The 25,381-nt window shown below is 46.5% G+C and overlaps 1 long non-coding RNA gene across 1 annotated transcript; it reads right to left on the bottom strand.

The window, feature by feature from the left end:
• Positions 1 to 15,988: 15,988 nt before the first annotated feature.
• On the bottom strand, positions 15,989 to 23,345 carry LOC135373629 (uncharacterized). The gene is made up of 5 exons (XR_010416527.1): positions 23,256 to 23,345; positions 22,511 to 22,700; positions 20,717 to 20,922; positions 20,092 to 20,334; positions 15,989 to 16,365 (listed from the first exon to the last, which is right to left on the bottom strand). It is a non-coding gene; the product is annotated as an uncharacterized LOC135373629 (long non-coding RNA).
• Between the last annotated feature and the right edge of the window lie 2,036 nt (positions 23,346 to 25,381).

Below are 25,381 nucleotides of genomic sequence, written 5' to 3'. Positions count from 1 at the left end.
GTCCGGAAGTCAGAATTTCCTCGTCGATACTGGCGCTGAAGTTAGTGCTCTCCCAGCATCTAACCAAGATCGACGACGTACACCTATCATGTACTTGACCGCAGTAAACGGTTCCCGTATTGCAGTGTACTACCGCCGCTCCTTGCCTCTGGATTTTGGGCTACGCCGCATCTTCCATTGTGTATTTCTGGTAGCTGACACTACGCACTACATGCTAGGAAGCGACTTTCTAGCGCACAATATTTTGGTCGATGTTGCTAGGTGTATGCTGCTTGACGACCTTACAGGCCTCTCTGTGAACAGCGTTTCGCAGTGCATACCACCAGCTGGTGTACCGCCCCCAAGACACCACCTCTGCGGAGCTCTTACGCGAGTTTCCATCCTTGACTGCCCCCTGCGACTGGACGAAACCCGTCAAGCACCCTATCCTGCACCGCATACCCACGCAGGGTCAGCCGGTCTTTGCCAAAGCACGTTGTCTGAGTCCCGAGAAGCTGGCGATTGCGCGGCAGGAATTCATCCGTATGCTCGCGCTCGGTATCGTCAGACCGTCTTCCAGCACTTGGTCAGCACCACCCCCCCCCCAAAAAAAAAATACTGGAGACTGGAAGCCACGCGAAGACTATCGCGCCTTAAACATGGCAGCACTTCCCTACCGCTACCCTCTTCCAACATCTCGGACTTCACCGCCGGCGTTTCAGGAGCAACAACATTTTCAAAAATACCATCAAATACCCATGGCCGAAGAAGACATAGCGAAAGCTACGATCGTAACACCCTTCGGGCTTTTGAATTCCTTCGGATGCCCATCGGCCTACGAAACGCCGCGCATTCCTTCCAACGGTTTATCGACAACGTCACGCACGGCCTTCCTTTTATATTTGCCTGCCTCGACGATTTGCTGGTTGCTAGTGCTTCTCCCGACCAACATACAGAGCACCTTCGCATCTTATGCCGACGTCTATCTGACCATGGATTGCTCATCAACCTCGATAAATGCGAGTGCGGCGTGCCTGAGCTAGAATTTCTGGGCCACAACGTCAACGCGCATGGAATTTGACCGTTGAAGAGCAAGGTCAAGCAGGTCCAGGATTTTCCTTTGCCTGCAGATTCCGCAGCTCCGCGGGTTCCGGGGCATGGTTAACTTCTACCGTCGTTTCGTCCCCCACTGTGCTGCAATTCTGCGACCGCTAGAAGAACTCCTAAAGGCACGTACGCCCAACTGAGCAGGTCTCACGTGGCCTCAACAGGCCCTCCAGTTGTTCGGCCATGCAACGGAAGCCCGCGCTTCAGCCGCGTCCTTAAGTCATCCAGTAAATGGAGCTCCTACATGCCTCATGGTTGAAGCATCCAACCGAGTTACGCGCGCGGTGCTACAGGAGCGTATTGACGGTCACTGGAGGCCGCTAGACCTTTTCTCGAAGAAACTATCTCCTCTGGAAGAGGAATATACACCTTTGGTCAAGAACTTCTCGGCGCATTCGCAGCGGTTAAACACTTCCGCTACTACCTTGAAGACAAGTCATTCGTCATCTTCACGGACCATAAGCCACTGGTCTATGCGTATCAATATGGAAGCTCTCGCTATTCCCCACGCTAAATCAGACACCTCGCCTTCATAGCTGAGTTCAACGCTGAATTCAAGCACGTTAAAGGAACCGATAACGTTTCCGCCGACGCTCTCAGTAGGATCTTTTCCCTCCGTGACACCCCGATCAATCTCGGCGATCTTGCCAGGCAGCAAGAGCTCGCCACAGAGCTTAGGCACATCTGATCCGGCAATTCGTCCTTCCGCCTGCAGCCTGTTCACTTTTCTGGTATCCAAGAGCATGTCCTTTGTGACACGGGAACCGGTTCGCCCTTGTAATTTGTACCGAAAACGTTCAGGTGGTCGGTCTTCTCATCGATTCATGGCCTTTCTCATCCTGGAGTCAAAGCCACGCAACGTTTGGTAGCCACCCGTTACGTTTGGCCATCGATGAACTCCGACATTCGTAACTGGACGCGATCCTGCCCTGCATGTCAGCGGGCAAAGGTTCACAGACACACGGTGTCTCCCCTGACGACCTTCCCCTTACCTGACTCAAGGTTCGCCCAGGTGCACATAGACATCGTCGGTCCCCTGCCTCCGTGCCATAACAAGAGATATCTGCTGACGTGCATCGACCGTTTCACCCAATGGCTGGAGGCGGCCCCGATGCATGATTCTACAGCCGAGACCGTCGCGCAAACATTAATCTCAACTTGGATTTCCCGTTTTGGAGTACCATCCTGGCCTACCACCCGTGCGTTAACGGCATCCTCGAACGTTTCCATCGTCACCTCAAGGCCGCCATAATGCTCTACGACGACAGCCCAAAATTGAGCGAATATCTTCCCCTCGTGCCGTTGGGCATTCGTAGTCAGACCTCGTCTATGGGCCTCCCTTCGCCTTCCTGGCAGGTTCTTCGACCCCAGCCGCTTGACAACCTACAGTTGACAGCAACAGACTACATTGGGCGCCTTCGCGACCATTTCTCCCGCGTTCGATCCAGTGCCCTTCGAGTTCCTAGTACTCATCGGACCTTCGTTTCACCCCACCTCCGATCAGCGTCTGAAGTTTTTCTGCGGACTGACGCCCTACGGGGGTCTCTACAGCCCCCCTACTCTGGACCACACCACGCGATCGAACGCCATCCCAAATACTTTGTCATCGACCACGGTGGTCGTCGGGAAACGGTGTCTATCGATCGGTTGAAAGCTGCTTCCACCGAATCAGACACTCAACCGCCCTTCCTTACAGCTTCCGGCTCCAACCCCACCTGCCAGCTACACCTACCTCTCAAACCCCCCAGGCGGGTATCCAGAAGCGCCCCTGTTGCTTCTGGGGGGAGGGGGGGAAGCCCTGTAGCGGCCATATCCGCGCGACAACACTGCGCGGGATATCCTCGCGCTCAGCAATAAACTAGTAGTTCTGCCTATCGCCCTGGTCTGATCAGTCGTCTCGTACGCGTTGTCCTCCTCGTAGTGCGTGTTCCTGAAACTCAAGGAAATGTTATCACTTTATAGAGTACACGGGGTCCCCTGCACCTCTCTAGTTTTCTCACCGCTTAATAAATGACCCGTTTATTACGAAGTATCCGTATCAAAATACAGCAGCAGGAACCAAGTTCCCTTTTTATTTTTGTCAGGGAATTCGCTTGAAATAGCTCGTGAAGACCACGATTAGTCAAACAATTTAAAAACTGCAAGTTGGTAGACAAAATGTGAGCCAATAGGTCTTGTATAGGTCACCTTGAAACCGAAACCTCTGCGTGTATCCAACTCCACCAATATGAACAAAGCCTGCTTCATCACTCCAAACAGGTGCTCTATTGTTTTTAGTTCGAAATTATATCAACAAAGGGATGTATGACATCACCTTCCTCCTCATACGCCTACTTTGGAGTTATAAACTTGTGTGCTTGAGTGCAGCCATACATATGCGCCATCATTTTTCTTATATATTCTATGGTTTTGCATTAAAGGAGCTATGAGCTCTACCAAGCTAGGCCGCCGACTGCGTCGGTTGTCGACAAGCTCCTTCTCTCACCTAACGTGAAGAGTCAGAAGCAATATGAAGTGCCATACAAGTAAACATACCACAATCTGCAATGTTTCGGAGATTTCCGGCGTACGCATAAGAAAACTAGGTGGTCGAAATTATCCGTAGTCCTACTCTATGGGACGTGCACCATGTAGCCACACATATGTTGGTGAAGTCACCTTACGTGTCAATGTACACCCTATTATTATTATTCATGCATTAAGAGTCACATTTATTTTAATTACGATACGCTTTCAACTATGGGGTCCGAATAGGTCTAAATGTGTCACTTCATGATACGGCAACGTGTCTAACTATATCCCAGTTGCAAGAAAAAAACACCAGACTGGTCTGGTGTTTCTCAGTGTGTCCTGGTGTACGCATCAGACTCCTTGATGTGTCCTGGCGCACACACCAGCCTGGTGTGGTGTTCCCTTAGTGCACGCACCAACATTATAGCCTGCTGGGATGTATCTATATATCACATCTTAATATATGCAACTGACGTGGTAATCCATATGCCTTATTACATTATTGCTGAACACCGTAAGACACTATATGATCACTCAAGACAAATACGACAGCAATATTTTAAGGAACGCATTTAAAACCGAAACTTGTGACGACGAACCGGTGCCCGCTGTCCCGGACACGTAACACGGTCGTCCCATCGACACCAAGAACGACTACGCGAGCAGGACTGCGCCAGCACGCCTGCTGCAGTCTGCAACCAGACAGCCGGTTACGCATTGATGTCGTGCTGTGTCTGTGTGGTTTCCTAACGGACATTCCGATTTTGGCATGGCGTGCATGGAGACGTTGTCGTTACTTTGAAAGGCTGGTACGGATTGTAGGTGAGGACCTCAACCAACAATGAAGTTCGTATTTGCCTGTTGGGGCACGCGTCTATTTCTGGAGTCAAGCAAACAGCACCAAAACACAGGGAAATTGTGTCTTCCTTACACCCACACGGAACGAGTATGTTGGTTCCATTTCTAGCTCTTTGATAATATATTTGTTACAGAATGTCAGCAACGGCAGAATGGCCACGCAACGGATCGAAGACCACGTCCGGCACAGTACGCGACCTGGTGCTCGAGTTGCCAGGCGCTGTAACAGAGGAGAGCTGAATAAACGGCTATGTCGCCAAACATACACAGGGTCTTTTTTAGGCGATACAGATTTTCCAAAAATAAGCTGTAATAAGCTATACCTTCCGAGATGAGTTTTTCCTTCCAATTAAAAGTGCTTTGACCAGCGGCATGGCCGAGTGGGCTAAGGCGTCCGCTCGGTGGTGGTAACCAAGGTCGTGCTGAAGACTGGGAGGTGGTGGGTTCGAATCCTACCGCCGGCTGTGCTGTCTGAGGTTTTCCCTGGGGTTTCCGAAGACTTTCCAGACGAATGTCGGCACAGTTCCCCCTGAAGTCGGCCCAGGACGCATACTAACCCCCCTGTCCCCCACTCCTTCCTGCTATCCTCTCTCCGTCTGTCCACATCTGTACGTCGCTCATTGCCACAGTTGCTTCGCGGCGCTAACACCCAATCAAAAAAAAAGTGCTTTGACGCTTGAGGACCATACGGCCAAGAACGTCCGCCGGCCCAGAGATGATAGAAGTGAAAACAGCATGTCTATAGTTCTTATAGTTTTTTGATGAAAAGTCTGTATCGCCTAAAAAAGACATCCTGTACATCAATGTTACATTTTGCCTTTCATTTCTCTGGCACTCATGTGAATTACACACTGGCGTGAACACTCCAGAAAGGTAACACATCAGAGCGGGAACACACCACAACGGAAACACACCAGGACGGGACACACCAGGACGCCAGACCAGTGTCTGAATTCCCATCTCTGGTATGAAAGACAAAAAACACAACAGGCCCTGCCTGGTGTCTTTTTTCCACTGGGAATGAACTGCACTTCTAAGGTTTATTCCGGTCATGGCGGTGGTAGCGTACAACTCGAATAAATTTCAAGCGAGAGGCAGGTGATGGCGAAGAGTCTTCCCCACAATAGTTAGAATTCATGACGTTAAATCTCAAAGACAACTGCGATCATGAGTGACGCTACAGTGGCCGGCGTGTAAATAAAGCTGCTGTTTGTATCTTGTTTCAGCTCTGCATCCACGATGTAGTACCAAATCTGGAAGTGCTCGGTCACATGGCACAGTACTTTAAAAAAATCATTGGTTAAACTAGAGCAACGATCCCTCTTGTGAACCATCTGACATAAATAAATGAACTTGAAAGTGATTAGTCTGGAATGCATTTCTTGCCCTAGAATGACACGCTCTACTCGCGGTGACATACGTCTTGCACTGTGTGAACGCTTAGTGATTGGATCGAGCGTTGTTCCCGTGTTGGTTGTGGTGCGAAAATACTGTTGCCGGTGTTTGCTCGCCTCGGATCGTACGCCCTGCGGCAATCTTCATGGGTAAAGGCGCCACTATTTGCGGGAACGTCGAGCATCTGCAGAAAGGTGGTGTAGTTGGTCAGATGACATCTTTAAAGAAAACTGCGTGGAGATGGACGAGATGGAGAATCAGACATAAAATCCACTGTACCCCATGACTGAGTGCAAAGCGCGCGTGCAATGCGATAAGATCGCAACAAAGAAAGCGCGGTCTTTGCCAGGGGAGGGACAACGTCCTGATTGCAGGGGCTCCGAGATTCCAACCTGCGCCCCCTTTCGTCCCCCACAGCCACCACCAATTCATGCCTAGGTCCGAAAGATGAAAGTCACTGAAAAGGTTAGCCAGCTGTAGGATTCGAACCCATATCTTCAGGATGATGTGGGTTCGAGCCCTACAGCTGGGTAAACGTTTCGGTGGTTTTCATCTTTCATCGGTAATTTCTTAGGCAATTTCAGGCTTTGTATGTATTTGTCCCTTCTATGTTGTTCCAGCCTCGGAACGTCAGTTCTCTCATGTTCAACAATTGCCGCTTGCGTCGATCGCGTCGTATGAATCTGTGTAGTGAGCGAAAATGTAAGAGTGAAAGGAGGATGAATGAGAGAGAGAGAGAGAGTGGCTGGCTTGTCACCTTCAGATAACGCACCATTGGCAGTCGCGGGTGAGGCATGTTAGCTTTCCTCAATTCGTAGTGCCCTGTATCGGTAATCCAGAAGATGTGGGTTCGAGTCCTACAGCTGGCTAGCGTAAAGGGGGTCTGCAGTATGGCTAGTTACATGCTGCACGTGCAGCCAGGAATAGGACTGTGGACAATTTTCAGCACTTGGGGTGCTCACCAAAAGCCTACACGTTGGTACCGGCACTATCGAGACCGGTAATCCATATCATGCAGTGTTGCGCATATTGCGCATTTGTCATACTAACAACTTCTATTCCCTACACTAAAATACCAAAAAAATATTGATTTAACACAGGGCTACACAAAGTGAGCAGCACTGAACACATGTGGAATATGTTGCCCATGTAGGGCACAAGTGTGTCCAGAACTCAAGTATTACGTATAATTACGTATTTTTATTCGTATACGTATTATTGCTTGTCATCCCCATCAGAGTTTCATCAAACACTGTATCCCTTTTGGACCTTGTGCTAACAACACACCTGATGATGTATCTCAGTTATCTGTATTCGATGGCGTTAGCGGCCACAAAACATTTTTTTTAAATATATCTTCTCATCGCCCTCTGCCACGTAAACACAGCACTAAACTAATAAGTGCCTGTAACAGAGCCAACTCTTCCGCTATAAACTGCGGCCTCACTTCACATAGCGGCTGTACAACACATAGTTCCTTAGTGAGTACACATCTCGCTCAGTTCGGGAAAACTGGGTTTTGTTCAGTGATGCACTTCGTCTCCCCAAGGATTAGTACACACGGGGCAAGATCTCTAAATAGAGACCTCGAAGAAGGGCCAATGTCCGGGTCAAGTCCGAGGGACTCAGGAAATTTCCACTAAACAAGCAAGATAACGGAAAGACGAGACACAAAGTTTGAGAGGGAGATCCAAAATATGTAATTAGAGTATTGAGTAGAAAATACCATAAAATGTATTTTAAATAGAGTACAAATACACAAAACAAAAAGTATTGAGTAGAGTAACAAAATACCGCAAACTGTATTTAAAATACAGTATTTTAAATACGATACTCTAAATACGTACAAGCCTGAGTAGACGTCAGCCAGCGGCGAGAGCACTCCACAAGACCATACAGTGCTTGCTCACGGACAATGTGGCTACGAAGCCCTGCCCTGACGGCCTGAAATATAGCTGCGTCTCGGAAGTCTGGGCCACGAAAGCCAGCCGGCAACGAAGGATCCAAATTTGAAAGTTGATCTCGGTAATTAATATAGCCAATTGTTTACTCTGAACGCGCGGAACAGGCAATGGTTCCAGGAACTGCACGGTGGCCCAGGCGACAGTCGACAGCTGAAATATCTGGGTTACTCTGCGCCACAGCAAAAGAGGAACACGACAACGCCTGAAACAGTGCTCTGCGGTTTCACACATCCCGCAAGACGGGCAACCGTCAGAGCGAGAGATGTGAAAACGGTGTAGTCGCTCGCGAAGAGGAAGAACGTCGAAACTTCCACTGAAGACTGGCGCGGCGGGCATCTATCCAGCCCGCAGTGATTCGACGCCAAGACAGCTTCGTCGGCACCGAAGGAACTGGGGGACCAGACTCCAACTCCCGGATAGATGCATAAAAATCGCTGACAGCCCATAACTGGGTGTCAGCGTCCGGAAGCTGGAGTCGCAAACGCCGTACAACATCAACACAAGCACTGTATTGATGAGGCAGGACTTCGGACCTAGGCCGAAACCTAGGGCTCTCAACGAACCACCTGGTAGCACATCCCTGAGAGTACTGCACTAATGCGCACGCTGGGTGTTCGGGAATGTGCAATGCCTCGTAATAAACCCGCGACTGAAGTGCAAGGCACTTGTCGAGCACCACCGGCAAGGCTAAGCCGCCCCGGTCACGTGTACGGTGCAAGCCGGATCTCGCGACCCACTCCACCGAACCGTCCCAGAGGAAACTGAACGCGTGCCTGGTGATGGCAGTACGGATTAGTGGTGGCGGCGTGGCAACGACTCCTAAAAACCAGAAGCGACTGTAGTACAGCTTGGGACAAAAGTTTACGGAACACGGCGTTGGTGTATTTCTTCATCGGAGCGGCCCCGTCAAACCTACCAGGAATAGCTTGAATAAGAAACAGGTGAGCAGCTGTTGTCTCCCTCTTTTAGTATGTGTGTCTGCTCCCGTATGCTGCTAGGGCGCTGCTCAAGTGGAGAAATGTCACATCCCGCTGTTCCGTAAACTTTTGTCCCAAGCTGTACCAGGCCAGTAGCAGATGAGCGCGAAAAGTGATGGGCAAATCAACAAACTTAAGCTGCCGCAGGACAGCTCTGCAACGATTAAACACTCGTGGCCAATTTACGGTAGATATGTCAAAGTCACGCCAATAATTGGAAGAATGCAAATGTTACTGCGAAGATCACCGCAAGGACACGGTCACAGAGCGACCACTGCTGTATACAATCACTGGCAGTTATCAAAGCTTGCCGGTGTGGCATAAGCTTTAAGAAGGAAAGTGTTCGCCAGTCCCGGCACTTAGTGGCACGCAGTGACGACGGCGATTCAGTTTTAAAACTGATATAAATCTCGACGATGGTGATGTCACATTGTGAAGGCGAAGAACGCCAAACTATGGCGTGTTCTCAGGTAACTATTCAGGTGTTGAAACTGTTAAGCTACTGATTACCTACAACGACCATTTAATTCAGCTTCCCAGTAAAGTCGTCGTAAAGTCGTAAAAGTCGAGATGCCATGAGAGGTAATGATATCACAATGAAATCAAGAGTTAAGAAGTTAGCTGATGTTTCTAAAAAAGTGATATACTGACACCAAAATGCTTTAGTGAGTCATCGCCAACCAAAATGAAAACGTAAAAAGTGCTTATAAAATTTGACAGCAAGAAGAACAAGACAAACAAGAAGGTGGCCTGAATGTGAACGAATGGAAGGTGGCAACAGTCGGCGCCACCTACGTAGGGAAGATTGAAATATCATGCATTGAATTTATTTATTCCTTATTATGAATCAACTTCCCCAGAAGATTTAAAGTAGAAAATTCGTCACTAGAAAACCGGCCATTTCCACGAGTTTTCGAAAAGAACCGGAAAATTCCATATACTCGGATTTTCGAAGTATACATGAAGTCATTGAGGGTAGCTGTTTCTCTCCTAGCAACAGCGTGAGCGTCTGCGCCCTTCGTTTGAGGACCTGACTTCCAAAATTAGCTGCTGATATTTTTCGTAATTGACTCAACAACGTTTTACCTGCCATAGTTTTACAACCGATTCCACGTGGCAAATGTACTCAAACCAACGTTGAAGACCCGAATTTTGTCCCATATGGCTTGTCCCATATATATTTACATATGGCTATTTACACGTTTGACATTTGGTAACCATATGAGACAGGGAATCTGGTGGGCTCGCGATGTAATGTTTCCGAGCGTGCGCCAGGCCCCCACTGGCAATAAATCTGTAGAATGACCCAGAAGTTTGCACTGCTGGAAGTTACGAAGTGCACAGCCTGACAGCCAAGACCGTTGGCACTAAATAACCAGCAGTGGGCGGACATTTGGGAGGTCCTGGTCCAGTTGAGATTTGAAATTAGGCCAATTAGAAGTTGGATGGGTGAGGGCCAGGACTGTTTGATTGGTGCGGGGGCACGGGTCAAGATGTCACCTCTCAAGGGCCTTCACGGCCAGAAAACTCAATCTGAATCTGGGCTCCGATGCGGAAGGCACGCTCGGAAACATTACATCGCGAGCCCACCAGATTCCCTGTCTTATATGGTTTACCAAATGTCAAACGTGTAAATAGCCATATGTAAATAAACCCTTCGCATACATCACGGAAGGGTTTTCAGTCGTCGGGGCTCCGGGAGTGAGACAAGGAACAGGATCGGTGTAAAAACCTCGGACCTACGAAACAGGCCATCAGCCATCGTCACGGCGCGGCCTTCGAGTTATCCGTTACTCTTCTCTTTCATAATGGGTGCGGTGTCAATAAAAAACGCTATTTTTCGGATACGGATCCAGATCACCGCACTGTTTAGATTATTTGTACAACTGGAGCACCCAATCAGACGTCAACTCGGATGAACTCATAACATCGTCTGTTCTAGGTCGGAGAGAAATGTACAAGCAGCGTGAAAAAGTGACAAATTTACACGAGTTGGTAGGAAAATGTCGGACAGAAAATGTGAGATCGTGCACTTGTGTCCTGAAGATGCGTACGTAAGATGTGTGATGTGTGTGTAGGAAGATACTAAGAAATGCATGCTCAAGTTGAAAAGCTATGGCCTCCATCTATGTTGAGCAGAGTTGATCCAACGCTCGCTTTCCGCATACCACGAAACACATCTCGTCAAGATGCTGCATTAATCCACCGAATGCGACGCGATGTGGCCTTTACAGCTCAGTGGCTTCACCGCTTGAGACAAGTTGACTCCCCCACCTGCTGCCACTGTGGTGCTCTAGAGGATCTTGAGCACATTCTTCTTCATTGTCCCTACTACCAACCTTCCTGAACCGCACTCTCCGAGTCTCTTCCTCAGCTGGACTAACGCGCCTTCTCCCTATCGAAATTGGTTGGTCTCTGGCCAAATCCAGTCCAGCAACGATGTGCGCTCAAAGCTCTTTTGACATTTCTGGACAGCATCGTACTTCGATCGTTAATGTGAAGTGGCTCATTATTTCATTCCCCACATCCCCACCAGCAATGGGATAAAGCAGGGGTCGGGAACCTCTACAGTTCCACGGGCCATATATCACCCCCGCCCCGTCGACTTTTTTCCAGGGGCCACAGATGAGATTCGAACCCACTCGAAAATAAGACTAAATTAGCCTTCCAAAATTATTCATCGCTGTTGAATGACAAGCTGACCATTCGACAAGTGCAGCTAATACTGTAAGCTTGCTTGTTGCGCTCAGAAAGTTATGGATTACGACAGAATACGACAAACACCTTTTGTTAATTTTAAGCGCGGGAAAGGCAACACAGAGAGCGCACTTTTGCTTTAGGAATTCGCCCAGCTAAACACAGGGATTTTCGTCGTGCGCTTGGTCTGCGCCGGGCCGCAGCTGGGCCGCAAGCGGCCCGCGCGCAACGGGTTCCCGACCCCTGGGATAGAGTACCGCCTCCGGCGATGAACCTCCTCACTCTCCATCTCAAAATAAAGTCGTTATTACTAATGTAAATTTTGTTCTTCATGTTATTGTTAAAGCAACATTACTTTGTTGCCATTTCGATATGAGACAGCGGTGTATGCTGCAGCATAGGTAAAAAACTTAGCGTCTACCAGACCTTAAAGTGGGCTCGAAGGACGAGGAGGGGGGGGGGGGGACGTGATCTCTGCGGTCCTGGAGGTCCGGAAGATATGTGAAGGTTTGTGGTGCCGACACAGAGCAGTGGGCGTTTGGCGGTGTGAAGTCGTTATGTATGAAGCCAGTGAGAGCCTGCCGTGTCGTCTGCAGTACACGATGGAAATCACTTTCAGGACAGAACCGAATTTTCCTGAAAGTGGCTGACGGGGAATGCACGCACGCAAATGTAGGAAGTGTCGAGCCGTTTCCCGCTCGCGGAGTTCCTCCACCAGCTCAGTAGTTCACCAGCTTCAGCTACGACTTGCCGTATTTCAGCCATTCTTGGAACTGCAATCCAGAAAAAAACGGGCAAAAAAAAAAGAAACAGGGTCCGAATGGTATTTAACGACGTTGGTGAAACGCTGTGTAAGATTGGAAGACTGTAAAGCACAACCCTTCTTACCAAAGCCGTGTGAGCGGCAAGAAGGTAGCGTTGATCACAGCCACACCCAAAGCCAGAAAGATGTTGAAATACAGGAAGCCATCGCTGGAATTCGGTTTCACGGTGTTTAATGTGGCGAGCCCAGCCCAGGTTCGAGTCCAGGTCAACACCAAGGCAGGCCCAGCACATGTGCCACACCCAGTAGCACCTCTGCAATTTTATCAACAATGGGGGAATCGCTGGCAGTTATATCACTTTCTGCTCGTCATTGAGGAGATAGATGTGAAAGCTTCACGTTGCGTGAGCGGCCCTGAGTCAACATGCTCCATTTGTTCGCCGGCAGCGGGCATACTGGGCTGAGAACAGGCTGGTCGTGAATTACCTCCTCATAAAGGGCCGCGCAAGGGCCGACAAGGGCATCGTGCAGAGAGTCGCTCACCAAGGCCTTTATAGACATCAAGGGAAAGGAAGATGTAATGAGAGTTTTTTTTTTTTTTTCATTCCTCGAGGAGATAAAGGTCGTGAAGCAATTGAGATAGAAGCGAAGCGACAAATTTAGACAAGTAGCGTTTGTCGATTCCCGCTTTCAACTACGAAAGTTTGCAAAAAAAAATTCACAATTTGTAGTGCGACCCGAAGAATGAATTACCATCAAGCAAGCGAACTACCCACGAAAGTACTTTGTAGTGTGACGCGAAGTGAGAGTGTATTGGCATGACATTGAAGGCCGGCCACAGTACGAAGTACGACCCGAAGTGTGTATTTTCATCAAGCAGGAGCGCTGCCTGTGCAGGTAGTCCCCATTTGACAGACACTAACTTTACGTTACAGATGAAAGATGAAAGTTACTGAAAAGGTTTGCCAGCTGTAGGAGTCGAACCCACATCTTCTGGATTGCCGGTCCAGGACTCTACCAGTTGAGCTAAGCTAACACAGGAGGATTTGTATTGAGACTTTGTATGTATTTGTCCCTTCCATGTTGTTCCAGCCTCAGAACGTCAGTTCTTTCATCTTTACGTTACAGTCCTACAAGCTAGATAACAACACTCTCTAGGACAGTTTGCTTTTCGTATTGACCATACCATGCGAATAATCCAAACACGGAAGGGTCGCTGCGGAGTGCAGTACCGTGATAACGGGCTAGCTAGAACATGATTTGCCACTCAACATGAACGTGGCGGAAAAGACGAGTAGACATCAGCCAGCGGCGAGAGCACTCCACAAGACCGTACAGTGCTTCCTCACGGGCAATGTGACTACGAAGCCCTGCCCTCACAGCCTGAAATATAGCTGTGTCTCCGACGTCTGAGCCACCTAAAGCCAGCAGGCAAAGACGGATACAATTCTAAACGTTGATCTCGGTAATTAATAAAGTCAATCGTTTACGCTGAACGCGCGGAACAGGACATAATTAACAGGAATGCAGGTGTCAACAGGGTTTTTTTACCCAGGAATTCAGGTGTTTTAACAGGCTTTTATTACCCATCATACACCTGGGCCGAGCATACCTAACAGACATGTACAAGTAGTAGAAGTAAACACAAACACACAAACAAACATACAGCTGTAGCTACTTGACAGATACGTCAGTCCGCGTGCCAGGTAACCGCTTTCACAAACATTCAAAACAAAGCCAGTAAGGGTACCATAACAATCAGGGCATTCGGAAGGGCAATTGGACAACTAAATGCTGGCTAACGGCAAAATACCGCGCGCTCCATTTCTTGAGGAACTCCTGTAAGCCCAACTCGAACAACTGCAACTCTAAATAATTGCACAGGATTTTCCGCAGGCGAATGATCTTGGGATACATCATGGGGTATGGTCTGTGCTGGGAAAGTGATATGCAACGGCTCTTCCACGCGACGAACAACGCTGTGGCCCACACCAACGTCTGCAAGCGACTCCTCCGGTGCGCCTGCACCCTGCATGTAAGAGCCCTGCTGACAAGAGTCAGGAAGCTCTTCAGTTGTGCACAATGCTTAACAGCGTGACGATTGGTTTCAACAGCACCGCAATTTGGACAGTCCCTACGCCTGGTGATACCCGACCTTGACAACCTATCAAGAGTGGGTAACACCCCATGCGCAGCTCGCCACAGAAAATACTGCACATCATCGGGGAATTGTCGAGATGTTATCTGGGCCCATGTAATCGGGAGATGGTGAACGTACGGCAACGCATTTGTTCGAGAAGCAAGAAGTATTTCGCTTATTCTAGAGACAGGCAACTGCCTAACATAGAGTTGGGGGCACTCCCGTACAAAGCATCTATGGATTCGGACAACCTCGGCGTAAAACCTTGGCGGGACTTTACAGCTGGGGCTATTATTTCCCAGGCATCGCGGTACACGCTCTCGACGACATGGACCCAGAAAGTAAATGACGAGGGGTCTGGCAGGACACCCAACATCATCCAAGACATCTAAAATGTGGCGTAAAGATAGTAACTGACTAAAAATGGAAAGACAAGGCAAGCCCCAACCACCCTGAAACCGCGACAATCGGAGCACATCTCGTGACACAAGCTCAGCGCTGCCCTCCCCAAAATATGGAAAGCACTTGGAGTCAAACCGCACAACGAACTGTACTGGCGGGTGAGCTACCCGCACCAGGTACCATAGCTTAGCACAAATCATTTGATAAGAAACACTCTTTGGGCCGGGTCCCATAGCTTTCATCGAGCAACAGCAACAGAGAAGCAGCAACACGGCGACATGGCAGCAGAGCAGTCCTCTGCTGCTAAAGCAGCGCTGCATGGGGCGTCCCGTAGCCTCGTTTTTAGTTTAGCGGCAGCAGTGGCGTAAAGGCCCAGAACGTGTTGGCAACCGTGTTATTGTTTACATTCTGGTGGAAATGGTGAAGTGCATGTGCGGTGTATACCTACACCTACCACGTTACTGTGAGCTCTCAAGTGAACTTTGAGGAACAGATAGATGAGGACGATGTTGCACACGCTTTTTCTTGTGTACTGTTCATTCTGTACTGTGATTTGTATTCGTTCTACAAAATGGTGGGAACAGTCTACAGTGGGAACAGTCGACGACATACAACAAAACAGTCTCGCAACCCGATCGCATAAATGCACCAATGGTGTGTAATCATGTGTTCGATCGACTAATCATATGTTCCTTCTCGTGTCCATGTTCCTCAACGTAGGACTGTGAGCATCGTGTGCGTGAGTTGTTGCGTACTCTGATGGCACAGTAACTTTTCAGCGAAATGTTGTGTGATGTCACATTTTACACTTTAATTGTGCACAAACTACAAAATGCTCGCCTCATTTTGTGAAATAAAACCTTGTGTGAGAACTATTAGAAATACAGCCTCCTGCTTACATTTCTGCCTTGTCCCCAAGTATGCAAGGCCACTGGAAACTGGCTCAAGGCCGCTTAACACTCAAGCTGAAAAGAATTAGACAGCGTCCCTCTTTCCCCAAATGGGAAACTTTCCACTTTTTCCCCTTTCGAAGGACCAACTTTTCTATCTAGAGGCATCACTCTGTTCTCGCACGCTTCGCTCCTTAAGTTGGCACTTAGCTAGAATGCCGCGCTGGAACCAGTGGTTGCTGCTGCTTTAGCGAAGCGAATTTTGCTGAGAATAACCGCAGCTTTATTGGCCCTCCAACGTCGCGAGAAGCGTAAACACTCAAAAAAGCATTCGCAATGGGTAAGTGTCCTGTGGCGAGCGAGAGAGACTGAGGGGGACTTCCACACACTGGTTAGTAAGATAACACTGCCTTCAAACCTACTATTAAACATTATGCAGTGCTGAATGTAGTGCTATTGGTATCACATCTGCAGATGTCAAAGATGAGACTCCATGATTCTGCTGCGTTCAGGAGGTATGTGCGCATGTCTCCTGAACAATTCGACTATCTGCTGAGCCTCGTCAAGCACTGACTGGAGAAGCACCCCCAGGGTCGTCGAGCTTTGGAACCTGCACACAGACTGGCCATCACACTGAGGCAAGTTTGTGTCCCACACTGTGAAGAAGAGGCAATTTTTCTTCCTGCATGTATAGATGTGGTGATGATCCATTGGTAAGGTGCTAGTTTAACTCGTCAGGAAGAATGTCTTTCTTTACAAATATTGATTATTAGTTCTTGCATCTGTGGGCATTTGTTTGGGATGCTGACATAATCAGCATTGTGGACTCATGCAGGTATTTGGCTTCCGGCAGTTACCTCAGCAGTGTTGCATACAGCTTTCGGATTGGCTTCACGAAAATCAAAAGGATTGTGTATGAGACATGCACGGTGCTGTGGGAAGAGCTGATGCCAATCTACCTTCCCGTGAGTGTCAAGCGACAAATGTGGTGTCGTAGAGCAGAGCGTGGTGGGGTGGTGAATACATCTTACACTAAGTGCGACCTGGGCCGATGCTATGGGTGTGCGGGGCCTGAGGAAAAGGCACATCGCAGGGCCTGTTTCACACGATTAAGTGCATACTAGATATTAAAAAAAAAGTAATCCTTGGTTGAGGGCTTCGAGCGCGGGACCTATGGAGGTCGCCTTACTCCCTCCCCTATCGCCGGCCCTGAGTGCGAGACATTTGTTGTTGCATACATCCTGGTGAACACATACCAATTTGATGTTTTAAAAATTTTTGAGTACATGTACCATCTACAGCAGAACTGAAACATTCAGTGCTTTGTTTTACCTTTTTTTAAAATAGCTTTGCGACAGTGCATACAGAGCATACAGTTCGTCATTCAGAAAAACTAAGAACTTTGTTTCCTCAGGCAGTCTTTTTTGGAATTTTTGCACGCATGTTGCACTACCATTGCCTATAACTACATAGTGCAGCGCTACCAGTGTGTAGGGCATTCGTTCTTTCAAGGCCTATGTTAGTTGCATGCTTTGTATTTTTCCATTGTGCAACCAAATACCGAAAGGAGTGCCAGCACTTTCTGCTGCCAATGTCCTCGTCTTTTTGTAGGAATGGCAATTTTCAAACCGGTGGCGATTTGTTGCTACTTCGCAGAACCCGTCACTAGATGTGTGGGCCCAGTCAGCAAGGCAGTTTGAGGAAAGATGGTCCTTCCCAAACTGCATTGGGGCTGTGGACGGAAAACATATCATCATTGAAGCCCCACACCGTGCAGGGTCCATGTTTTACAACTACAAGGTGGTGTGACATTGCGAGATTTGCCTGAGTTAGTTGGCGCATATTTTACAAATCTGCATTTTATTGTAGGGCTCTCACTCCATCGTCCTAATGGCCGTAGCCGATGCGAAGTACAAGTTTCTGTATGCGGACATCGGGGCATATGGGTCCCAGTCTGACGGCGGGGTTTTTAAATCCTGCTCGTTGGGCAAAGACCTTGAAGCTGGTTGCCTCGGACTCCCAGCAGCAAGGAGGCTTCCTGGTTCGTCCTTGGAGGCCTCGTACGTTTTTGTGGGAGACGAGGCCTATCAGCTGCGCCCTGATTTCTTGCGGCCCTTTCCAGGTGCCGACCTCAATGACACTAAGCGTGTGTACAACATACGGCTGTCACATGCTAGGTACTGTATGGTTTTGTCCGCCATGCATTATGCTCCAGCTATGTAGATAACTCCGGAAAGTGCCAAGCAGATGCAGTCCCCACAATCCTGCACTAGGTAGCCTTCGATGTCGGACATCGTGCATTTTGCCAACATATTTATTTATTTATTTAATATTTGTTTTAGCCTACATAAGGGGCTGGAACCCGGAACAAAAACCCACTGCACGTGACTTGATGAGGTCACTCATGTCATTGTTTTGTTGTAACATGTAACGTGAAAAGTGTTTAGAGCGACATGTCCTCATCTGAGCACAAGTCGTTGTGCAGCACGACTGTGGTGGCGCGACTACCAAGAAGAAGATGCGCGAGAGCACCATATTCTACTCTGGCACATGCCAGAGTAGAATATGGTGCTCTCGCGCATCTTCTTCTTGGTAGTCGCGCCACCACAGTCGTAAAAAATTATTCTGTCAATAAATGCCAATACTAATCCATATGTGTAGGAAAGTATTAGCTTTGCAGATATTCATGTAGATTTTGTTTGTTTGTTTGTTTGTTTGTTTATTTATTTTTCCAAGAAGAAGTACCATAGGCAGATAATATGCAGGATGTGGTCTCATAATTTAGAAAGTTTAGATAGTTTAGTTTAGACCATTTTTGCATTACATTTATATTGATACACATTCCAGACTGTGTGTAGAGAATGCCTTTGCCATCCTCGCATCACGGTCGCGTATATTCAGGCGACCCATCACTGTGAAGGTGGAAAACGTGGACCTCCTGGTGCAAGCCTGTGTTGTTCTGCACAACTTTCTCAGGGTTCAGGAGGAGACAGCACCAGGGAGTGAAGCGTACTGTCCACCAGGTAAGGCAGCATCGGTACATAAACTCATGTGTTTGAGTATTTTTCAATATATTGGGACGTAAAAATTAGGTTTTGTTTCAGGAACTATAAAACAGGGTAATATTGCATGTAACAAACAAACAAACAAAAAGAAAAGACGTGTTGTTTGTTTTGGGTGAACACAGCAAACTCAGCAATTATGATGTGTGCAAAACATCTAGCATGTTGCAGAACCTGTGTGACGAAATCCAGGAATCCCATTTTCTTTTTTCTTTTTTTTTTTTGAGGCATGAGGCTTTATTCAGGGTGATGATAACGTAAGTCAGAGATAAAAATAGATTTTACCACGTGCAGCCCTAAAATATGAAGCCCTGTTAATAACTTATGCTGTGACACATTTGGGATTAGGAAGGGAAAAAGGAAATGCATGTGTATTGTTGGAGTCTGCACAAGAATATACAGGGTGTACCAGTTGAATGCAAACGTATTATTTAACGACATGTATATATCACTTTTTCAGATACGAAATCAATTGCAATATAGCATTTGCTGAAGGACACTCTTTAGGAGGCCATTAGCAAACTCCTAAGGTAAAGTATTAATTCGCTTTCAGCAACAAACTTTTTAATTATAAAAGCTACGAAGTTGTCGCAATGGGAACACCTGGTCCCTTCGATCACCTGACACAGGAACCATTCTCAAAACAAAAATCTGTTTGAGAGATCCTCTGCAAAAACACCGAGAAGGAACACTATTTTTTCCTTTATTTTGTTCAATGCACATCTTCAGGGAGGTGTTTTTCCTTCCCCCCCAATCTGAGAGGACGAAGGAGCACAGTGCCGCCTAATGCGAGGAAGATGAGCTTTAACTTACAGAAACAAAACGAAAACAAATGTATCGGGTGACTCTATCGGAGCTGCCCTTATCTTGGGTCGCATTTTCTGTTTTTGATTAATCTATTTTCAGGACGCAAGTGGCGATAGTGTGCTCTTTTACCCTCTCACGTTGGAGGTGAAGGAAAGACACGTCTCTGGAGATGCACAATGAACAAAATAAAGGGAAAAAATGTTGTTCCTTCAAATTTTTTTCGGATGATCTATCGAACGGACATTTGTTCTGAGAACGGCTCCGGTATCAGGTGACCGAAGGAACCACATATTCTCATTGGGACAGGTTCATAGCTTTGATAATGAAAAAGTTAATCAAGACATTGCCTTAGGAGTTTGCTAATGCCCTCCGAAAGAGTGCCCTTCAGCGTATGCTATACTGCAATTGATTTCATCTCAGAAAAAGTGTTGTATATATTTAGAAAAGATCTGTTCGCACTTAGCTGGGGCAGCCTGTATAAGAGGTAAGAAACCAGTGAAACTGTGCATTCTTATGGTGTTGCTGAATGTAAGGCTTACAGACTTTGTCCATTGAAGGGTTCGCGGACCGCAACATTGATGCCAGTGATGCCGAGGATGGTCAGTGGAGGAACCTGCTTGCCAGGAATCCTGCAAATGCCCTGGAGGACCTCAGACCGACGCTTGCAAGGCGTTTCTCACGTGGGGCAGCAAGTGTGAGAAACGTTTTTGCCGACTACTTCGTGAGGTGCAGTTTCCTGGCAGTGGGCGAAGGCTGGTGTCGTGGAGCCGCTCTAGAAAGGTCTGCAAATGCATTGTAAGAAAAGAGTTCAAAGAACTCATGGAAAGTGACTCATGCAAAGAACTCACTCATGGAAAGTGACAAAGAAAAGCAGCTCACTACAATATATGAGTGGAAGAAATGATTACTAACGGTTCTTGCTGTGTTATAATGTGCACAATCTTGCCTTCCATGAGTGACTCCAGCACCTGCTAGACTAACCCGGCACAGGTGCTGCAAAGCTCGTGAGCTCGTGGAACCTCCCTCAGCAGGGCACTCACAAGACCCCCAAAGTGTTCATGGGCATCTACAGCGGTTTGCAGCTCTACAGTTTAGCAATGCAACTCAGCCGTCAGAGCCCGGAGAGCTTCAGCGATGTTGCTGTCGTCTGTCTGAGACACTCACCTTCTCTTTCGTGGCATGTGCGCTGCACTTGCTGATGTAAGAGACACGTCTTCTTCCTCCTCTTCTACCATGCCTTCTGCAGCTGGGACTAGGGATGGCACAGAACTACCAGCCCTGGATGGCACAGCACTGCCTGCCCTGGATGGCCCAGCACAGAAATAATCATGTTCTGCATTGCCCATGTCCTCATTTGCAGCGACGTCGACCTAAGGCATGAAAGAAGTGCATGCAGTTTAGTGCTCTGTGACTTTTGATGTCGACGTATATGGTCATCATGAATAATTCCACAAAGTTCTCAAAAGTTCTCGAAACCTTCATTGTGTATAACATTTTGAAGAAATGCTAGAACATCTGACATGTGCAGTATTACGTTTCCTAGTGCTTCCACATTTTCCACTTTGATACATGTAACTGGAGCCTGGAGTTTTAGGGTTTCACCCGATTCTTCCCCGAATTTGCACCTCGAATTGAAGTTTGAGTCCTTAGGATGAAACCCAATTTTTGCCCGGCAGATTCCCCTCACTGGGACGTCTGTAGGAATGCACTAACTTACCTGTGCTTGTTTTGCAGCAAATACAATTACATCACCAAACTACTACCAAACCACTACAGTTAGTAATAAAGTAACTGAGCCAGATTTCGCCCCGAATTTAGCATAGTAGAAGTTTTTTTCACCCAAATTCACATGGATTTTGTGCACATGATTATTTACGTGATTTTTACCCCCGAAATTTAGAGAAAAATATTTTTTGAAAACTTCAGGCTCTATATATCGATCATACTCCAGTGGAGTTGTTCTGTCATACATTCTTTTGAGGGTAACTTTACAAGTACTTTAGCTTTAAAGTTCAGCGTACAGCATCTTAAAGTACTTTTGAGCTGTAAGTTGTACTTATTTTTCAAATGAACTTCTGGGATATTCACATTCATTTACTTTTTGGGGGGGATGTAGAAAGGTTATGATCTGTTTCTTTTGATTAGATGCCACTTACATATGCATACATCTTGTGTAAGGTATTTCGTGCTACCCTTGCTCCTCTGTAGTAAAGGCATGGCTTGCAGGAGCAGAGGGTGCTTTAAGTTCTTAGTAGTACAAGGAGCAGTGCGTTTGCCTGAATGGCAGGTTTGTGAATGCTGAGGGTTTGTGGAAACTAATGAAGATATCAAAGGGAGTCCCGAGGGAGTATTCATATGCAGTGTGATTGTATCAATTTACCCATCATTCTCACAGAATTTTCATGGATTATAATATCTTAAACGTAATGAGTTACTTTGTACTCTGAAAGTGTAGAAAAAGGCGTGAAAGAACAATTCAGGTTGTGGAGAAGATTGTACTTTGAAATGTAAAGAGGACAGTTAAAAACATCTATCAACTTATTAAGTACAAGACCTCCTTGCATTAAACAAAGTTCTTGTAATTAATACATAGGTGCTTTTGTGTTAAATTATTTAGCATTCTGCTCAAATGTGTCTTGATTATTTTAGTAGGTTGAGTATTTAGAATTTTACTCTGTTACATGTTAACTAGGACTGAGCAATGTGAATTACACACTTCTTTGGTAACCTGTACAAGCATACCACCTTATTTAGCGTTACCTGAACTTCCGGCTCCATATGTGGAAGGTCTTGAACGGTCGCTGCAGGTTGTTTGTGGGGACGGTTGCATATTGTCTTATGACAAGACAGTGCGTTTTATATGTTATATGCATTCAACGTTTTATATATTACCGTTAATGGGGCTGGGACCTATGTCAATGATGCATTGACAGTGGTACATAAGACAGTGACATTTACCTCCTTGGGGCGACGACATCCCTGAGGAAAAGGAGAGCGCTGTAGAACTTCCACTTGTGGGCTTCTCCACTCTGCTCTGCCTCAAGGATGTCATCAAGTCCTGCACCACTAGCTGCAGCTTTTTTGGAAGTTGTATAGCTCCTCTTGAAGCTGTCATAGAGCTTCTTCCATGATTTTTTGCACATGTCCACTGTAGATATGATACAAGTGCATCCATTAGAGTACTCCATAATGTATGATATGTTTTACATGTAGTCTATCTACTGAACAATTTTATTTGTGTGTGTTAGCATAATAAGCAAAGATGATGTTATTGTCGTGTTCTCGCAGTTCTGACAGCCTGAACATGTGTGCGTGTGTTTTATCCATACGTTCAGGAGACTCAAGAAATTGCACATAGAAATGAAAGCATTTTGACAAGTACATGCATGATGCATTGTTTTTTTATGTTTACACTGGCATTTTAAATGGCTGCCTCCCATACGAATAAGTAGCAGTGGTAGTTCCATCTAGCAGTGTTTGGTAGTAATTTGTAAGTGTGGCTAGTAACTTTTTGTAAAAATGTCTTGTAACTGTAACTAGCTGTCACCTTTGTTTAAAGTGACTGCAAAATGTAACTACCAAGTTATTCAGTTATTGCAATGTTTTTCATATATCCTTGCCAAGCATTGTTTTCTCGAGGCTTCAATTTGGTACACTACCATTTTTCCCCCAAGCAGGAATTACACAAATTCTGTAGTCTCACATGCAGTCAGAATGGCCTTAGATGAACTCCCCGCCGTGCTGTTAGGATCCATGAAATATCCTTCGTTTTTATAGAATGGCATAACTGTGCTAGGACACTACGAGTGAAACAAAACAAAAACAAAAATGCATCAAATTACACTTATTGGGCTTTGTATTCATTAAGTAGTAGCCTGTAAAGTAACAGATAGAGCTGCTAGTTATACTACAAAAGAGTAAACGAAACATTAAGATGTTTTACATTTGTAAACATTAACTAGCTGCGACCTACATTTTGTATGCTTATGCCCATGATTACCACACATTATAATCATTGCTGCTGTGTGGACAGTTCAGTAAGTGCCAAGAGTTTTGCTTTAGAACATTCCCAATACATCTGGCAAAAGTACAAAAAACAAAGGGGACAAAGCGCTGACCTGCAAAGTTTCATGTCAGTCTGTTGCCCCTTTTTGTGCACTCACATTGATATGTTATTTTTGTTTAAGCGAGCAAAAAAAAGTATTTTGCAACTTCTCCTAGCTTAGGGCAAGCAAGTACGTGCTCCACACCATATGATTGTGCACTCAAAATTTGATGTACAGACTTAGCATGTGAAGTGCCTAATCTTGTGAGCACTTTTTTCTGTACTACCCATGATGGCCCATGAAATAATCAAAGGCATACCCATTAGAGCATGTGCTGACACAGCTTTGAGTAGTGAAGCCAATCTGACATTTACAATGATAGTTTAATGTAGTGAAGGCGTTCATGTGAAAGGGATCTTTCTTGTCCGCTAGCAACGTAATACAAACACGATTTTTTACAGACGTAATACACACTTGAAACATTTTGCTATGTAATGTTTCTTTTTGTAGATTTTCAACACAGTGGCAGTCTAATGAATTGCACTCTTTCTAACAGAAATCCATAGTCTGGTCGCATTGTCATTCAGCCTACTAGCTATTCAAGAAATTTTGTGTTGACGCAAACAAAACCAAACTTGGATTAGTCTCTGGTGAAAAAATATATACATATCATTTTATTTTGACAGTTGTGTCTCAACAACTTAGAGCTTACAGCCTCAAATACTTAGTTACGGGAAGAAAAGCCCCTGACATTCTCCAAAATGTCATGTGGGTGTAGGCTACAGTCACCAACCAAAAGGAACTTTTATACACAGCTGCTTGTTCCATGGTTGTCAAATAACAATCGAGAGTATATCAATATCCAAAGCACAACAGCTTTATATGACACACAGTAGAGAAATTTGCTGTAACAGGAAACCTTCTGCGATTAAGTTCATCCTTGTATGGTTGCAATCCTCCACCTGCACTTTCTATTTTCTTTTACGGTGTGCAAGGATCTCTTGTCCATATCATCTACTTACATATTGGCCGTTGCATGGTGGTGAGCTGATTTGTTGTGTAACTAATGCTTTCGCCAACTTTCTTCCCGCTTTGTTTGCGATTTTTGTGCCAGTGCACGTCGGGTGGTGGTTGCTGTTGTCCGGGTATCCCTGCCATTTTCTATCTTCTTCTGCCTTGGGAACGGGAGTAGCGCTGGCGTGATTCTTAATTTTGTTGTGAGATTAGTTGAGTAAGTACCCGCTAGGGGATGCAGCTGCGGGGCTTTATACAGGAGAAAAAAAACATTATGAGTCAGTTCTTTGCCTGCCTCTCGGATGGAGCAGTCGCATCGTTCTGCGCTCCTTGTGTGGTGGGATCATTTGTTGTGTAACTAATTCTATTTTCTTGTTAGCTACTGATGGTTTGCATACTCTTGCTTTCCCAGCCTCTATATTACGAGTGTTTTTCTCCTTGCATGTTCAGAGCTGTCCTAACTTGCCCAGACATGCCATGATGAAGTCACAGCTGACGTCACAGGATGTCCGGAACTGGTGGTCATAGCTGCGATGCTTTGCAACCTGCCTCTGTGCTCCGTCGCCCGGCAATGGTCAGCGGCCGTTCCGGACAGCTTTCTTCAAGATGGCGTCGTTGATCTTCAATTAAACTTCTTCTCTCCACTCTATCTCTATCCATTTTTTCTTTTTTATGGGCTCTCATAGTGCACAACGCTCAGCTGGTCTGGACACGAGTTAGATGCTCCCCAATTAGTATGGTGGCTCCCTGGAGGGTGCTGATTAATGTG

Source organism: Ornithodoros turicata, unplaced genomic scaffold (assembly GCF_037126465.1).
Source record: "Ornithodoros turicata isolate Travis unplaced genomic scaffold, ASM3712646v1 Chromosome28, whole genome shotgun sequence".
NCBI lineage: Eukaryota > Metazoa > Arthropoda > Arachnida > Ixodida > Argasidae > Ornithodoros > Ornithodoros turicata.
This window is presented reverse-complemented; position numbering and strand designations above follow the sequence as displayed.